Genomic DNA, 5,467 nt, shown 5'->3' with positions numbered 1-5,467 from the left:
AAAAACGACAGGACTTTTTGAATGCCCTGGTATAAAGTTAAAAAAGTACAGGAGATGTAGGTAAAACAAAAACAATACGGAGAAGGAAAAAAAAAGAGATTAAATAAACGTCATGAAAGAATAATTATAAATAAATAAATAATAATAATAATGATGATCATTATTATTATTTATTTATTTTTTTATTTATAATTATTCTTTCATGACGTTAATTTAATCTCTTTTTTTTCTTTTTTCTTGTACCATATTGTTTTTGTTTTATGTATGTACATCTCCTGTACTTTTTTAACTTTATATTTTATTTATTTTTATAAAAAACTTTTACTCTTGCCATTGTTACTTATTTTTATTCTTATCATTGTATCTTATCTTTGTATTTTTATTCTTATCATTGTATCTTATCTTTGTATTTTTATTCTTCTCATTGTATCTTATCTTTGTATTTTTATTCTTATCATTGTATCATTTTGTGATTATTTGGCCCTGATGAAGCCCTGCAAAGTGAACCGAAACGTCGGAAAATAAATAGTTGTATTTCTCTTTTAACCGCAACCCTGACCATCTTCTTAGATATTATTTATTTTACTATTTTTTTAAATGTGGCGATTCCTGTGTATCTGATAGGAATATTGAAATAAAGGAATATCAAATTTTTATATCTAATTTATGATAACATCTGCTACGTTTCTAGCTATTAGCCTTTCTAGAGGCGTGTGGAGTTTCCAGAAATCTGAAAATTTATTTGTATTTGTATTATATATCTACCGCTTCATCGTAGAACAGATCTACCGTTCTTAGAAATCTATTATCTACTTATTACTACATAAATCAATGATACCACATACTCCCCTGCCATGTTGCAATAGATGAAATTGGTTATAACAAACATTGAATATATTTTCAAAAGATATTTCCTTCAAGAATTTACTGAGCAATGATAATCAGGTGGCACGCAGGATGTTAAAACCATCAAACCAAGTTAAGCCTTATTATTATTACACTGAGAGTCGGGAATTCCTTTCTCACTTCGACCCAGTTGGATCTTTTGTGTTACCCCTCTTTCCACATGATATCCCATTTGAATTCTATGCTTCTTACGAAGCTTATTAATTCTTTTGGGTTTGTGCTAGTAACGCCTTCATGTTCCACTCTGTCCTTTCCCAAATACTGCAGTCTTCAGAAGGTAAAGGCTTCACATTCACACAAAATGTGCTGTGCCTTTTCTTCGTCTTCCTTACATAGACGACAGGTGGAATCCTCCACCAGCCTCATCTTCTTAAGATGAGGAGTCCTGTTATCGTTCTCGGTTCATATCTAGTAAGGTTAAAGTAGAATTTTACCTTTTCCTTAAATATTTCAATATAGAGCATGGACTGCTTCATGCCTGGTTTCAATGTCCAGTATGTTTTCTTCTCTTTATGTTCCCAGGAGTCAATCACCTTCCAGATATTTTCCAATATGGCTCTGGGCCAATTAGTATCATTTCCGATCCCTTCAATACTAGGGTATCTGGACAAGGGCATCTTGTCCTGGGATCCACATCAAGTTCAGTTTGTTGCCTCTGGCTAATTTCTTAGACCTTAAATTAATCTTTACAGGCAACTCCAGACTAGCTCTGGCTTTATAGTATAGGACATTATTGGCTTTAAAGCAGCCTGGCTGTCAGCTATTGTAAATGTTTTCAATATTTTCTATTGCCGCTATTTCTATTGCGTGCATTTCAGTTTGGAAGACAGTTTGGTAAATTCCCATTGCTAGAGTTCTTTTACAATTTGGTCCTACAACCCCAGCTCCTGTTTTTCCTTCATTAACTGATCCATCTGCATAACAGACCAATGCGCCCTTCTCAAATTTTGGGCCTCCTTTCCTCCATATCACATTGTCTGGAATACATACTTTTTTTTCAAAATCAAGTTTTTTGGGTAAATGGTCACTTCGTAAACTCATTCATTCTTTACCCTTTATGTTATTTAGGATCTTTAAGTGTACTCGATAATTTCCTTGTTTATAATTCCAGTCACGTTCTTTACTTAAGGTACTTTTTTATCCAGATATGTAGTAGAGTTATGTTCAGAATTGCCTCCATAGCTGCTGTGGGGCATGTTATAATCGCTCTTGTCACACCTATGAATGGCATCATTGTACTTTTTCCAATTTTATTTGTGGGTTTTTTCCTCATTGTTCGGTCACCTAATTGGTGATGTGTAGGTTATCATGGTCTTATAACCCTTGTGTATAACCATTCCGCCATTTTGGGTTTAATTCCCCATTTTTTTCAAATAAACGTTTACATGTCCTTAGCGAAGCTCTAGCTTTTACTTTGACTCTGTTAATATGGAATTCCACTTGAGTTTCTGATTTAGGATTACCCCTAAGTATTTCACATCTTTAATGGTATTGATCCCAGTTTGCAATATTCTACATTAAGAATTCTCTCCCTTGTAAAGTGTACAATGGTAGTTTTGCTTGGATTCATGCTCAATCCTTGTTCTCGGCACCAATCCCAAGTTACCTTCAAAGCTATTTACCTGCGCTCTATCAAAGTTGTTTTATGCTTGCTTCTTATTATTATAGCTAGGTCATCTACATAACCTATAGTTTTAAATCCTTTGTTAGTTAGTTTATATAGGAGACAGTCTACCACTATGGTCCACAAGAGGGGAGAATGAACTCCCCCCTGTGGACATCCTTTAACTTTGTTTCTCTTACCTTTGCTATAATGCTTCTGTTTATTAGCGTTTCATTTATCCAAGAGACAGTTGGTTCACTAGCTGCTTTCCACTTGGTAGCCTTACCTATTGTTTCATGTGAGGTATTATCAAGTACCATTAAATCCCTATATCCATAGTAACCATACATGTCAAGTATTTGGGCAGCCTCTACGCTTCCCAGGAGAGTTCTTTGAGGCATCAGAGCGTCGGGAGGACTCCAAATCGATGTTGAAGACCTTACCGGAGGCCATGAAGAATCTACGCCCGGCGCCATATCGCAGCAGCATGTGACTTGAAGGACTGCTCCCACGTATTTCTAAGGGACGACTCCGTTAGGTTACCGCACACTCCATCGTACTTTGGACCCTATAGAGTAATATCACGGAAGGAGAAAACATTAAAGATCCAGCTGCCATCAGGTCCACAAACGATTTGAATAGAAGGACTGAAGGTGGGACATCGCCGGGAAGATGCAAACACAACACCGGCAGAAAACAACGTGAGCCCAGATCAGCCGATCCCTAATGGTTACGACGACCCTACGAATGACCTCGACACAGAACAGCATCGACCACAGCCAGTGTATTACAACCGCTCTGGACGTGCAGTGAAGCAGACTGTTCGGTTCAGCGCCGATGTCATTGGGGAGAGTGATGTGATGGCAACATTGTAAATGTTATGAACCTATTTTGAAATCTCTCGATCATATAATCGTATTATGAACTTTCTTTTTAGCTAAAAAAGGTTTTTAATATTTGTATTTATTTGGTTGAGTAATTCAGTCGTAAACATTGTAACTCAATTAATAAATATTGTTTATGCCGAAACCGATCAACAGTACTACTGATACGCCATTAAATTTATTTGTATTATATATACATGAATGCCTATTTAAATATTCATTAGGTTGAAAAACGTTCTTATGGTATATCATAGTAATTTTCGTATACGTATAATAACTTATTTTATTTGCCAATAAACAACTCATTCGAACCAAATAATATTAAATAGACACAACAGACTATTTCATAAATTGAGATAATATGTTTCAGTCCAAGGAATTTAACAATCTTCTTTACCAACTCATGATCGAAGATAAGGAAAACAAAATCGTAGATAACGTAAGTATTAATTTTGTGTTAATAATTTTTATTATATAATTATTTCACTAGATTTATGCTCTTAAAACCTTGATTAGTACTCGTAAAGTTATCGAAAAGTAACGAATTCCTTTGTAAATGCTTTTATTTTAATAATATAGCCCTGTAAATAATTAGTTTAAATGTTAATACCAGGAAGATCTAAAAAACACATAACCTTCCCTGTAAGGGGATAAACCTCTTTGCTGGAAAATGGTAGTAGATAGATAGTAGATAGAAGTTGGCATAGCATAATAATAATATGGCATAGCCTCTGTTTCTCCCTTCATATTAAGTAAATAAAATTTATCTTACAGTACAATGTGGTCGCAATCCTCCAACTAAAAAAGAAAAATAGACAACTAACTAACCCTCAGCCTCCTTTTGTTCTCTAATGTGCTGTCCAAAATATTATGCAGTCATAGAACTATCTTGACTTCTATCTAAAATATATTGAATGTACAAGCTAATAAATTTTATATATTATTAAAATACATTTAAACGTTAAAAATCATCAGTTTTTCAAGAGCTTACAATCACTTACAGGACAAGTTGATGCTGGACATTGCGATGAAGAGAGAGGTGGTGTTCACTGCTTGTGGCTTCTTCATCTTAGACTACACTTTGTTACATTCAGTAGGTAGTATTAAAATAAATATTTTAAAAAGTAGACTATGAGCTATCTTAACCACTTAATTTGTACGATCGAGTTAATTCGAGCGCGCTTAACAGGCCAAATGTGCATACTCGAGAAAAATCTAGCAGTGTTGTATTTTATGCTGCTATATTTTTTCACATTCGAATATAATCGAGAATTGAATTTATTCTCTGTAATAATCGTCTATATTTACCCTATGTTTACATAGGGAGCTAGGTATTACCACCGATATCCAAAATTAAAATTAAAATTTTGATTACTTTTTTATTTTTTAAATTTTTTTCCCGTGACAATGTTTTAAATTTTTACATAAAAAAAAATTGATTTGCTTTGGCCGTTTTTTAAAATAAAAAACTGTGCGTTTAGGGGTAAATTTTAATTAATATATATAATTAGTTTAGTTCAATTATACAATTAACTTAGCTAAATTAATATTAATATTATAAATTAAACAGTTAAAAAAATTAACAGTAACTTGTGTTAAATTATTTAGCAGCATTCATGCGCTAAAATCTCATGGGTTAGCGCCTATGCTTTGGGTTGGAAGGATGGATGAGGCCAATACCATAAATCCTTTTTTTTCTATAGCGAAATTTATTTGGTTTAGTAAAAAATTAGTTATTTGAAAGTTAAAGTACCGTTTTATTTCCAACAAGTGTGGTCATTTCACTTTATTTTTTTTTAATCAAACATTAGTCCAATTAAATTATATACTTGACTCAATCATTAAAAAAATAAAACATTTACTTGTTTTTCAAAGTTTAGTAACGCAAGAACAAGTTTTGGGAAGGATAAGATGGCTGATGTTAGAAAAATGGTATGTTTTATCAGATTATAAATTATATGTCAACAATTTTTGGTCAGGGAGAATTATGAGATTTATTTAAAATTAAAGTATATTAATGGAAGATTATTGATTGACCGTGTGTAAAGATGAAAGGAATATGGTCCGGGTGCGG

The 5,467-nt window shown here is 33.2% G+C and overlaps 1 non-coding gene across 1 annotated transcript in view; it reads left to right on the top strand.

Moving 5' to 3' along the window:
* Positions 1-3,715: 3,715 nt before the first annotated feature.
* LOC106689544 (uncharacterized) overlaps positions 3,716-5,467 on the top strand; it is a 5,062-nt gene continuing 3,310 nt past the window's right edge. Inside the window, exons 1-2 of the transcript XR_010844726.1 lie at positions 3,716-3,832; positions 4,397-4,486. This is a non-coding gene — a transcript (uncharacterized protein). The remainder of the gene's footprint in view (positions 3,833-4,396; positions 4,487-5,467) is intronic.

The sequence above is a fragment of the Halyomorpha halys genome, unplaced genomic scaffold, assembly GCF_000696795.3.
Source record: "Halyomorpha halys isolate HHAL.00 unplaced genomic scaffold, Hhal_1.1 Scaffold1391.1, whole genome shotgun sequence".
NCBI lineage: Eukaryota > Metazoa > Arthropoda > Insecta > Hemiptera > Pentatomidae > Halyomorpha > Halyomorpha halys.
The sequence above is the reverse complement of the archived record's forward strand: the minus strand, read 5'-3'. Positions and strand labels throughout refer to the sequence as shown.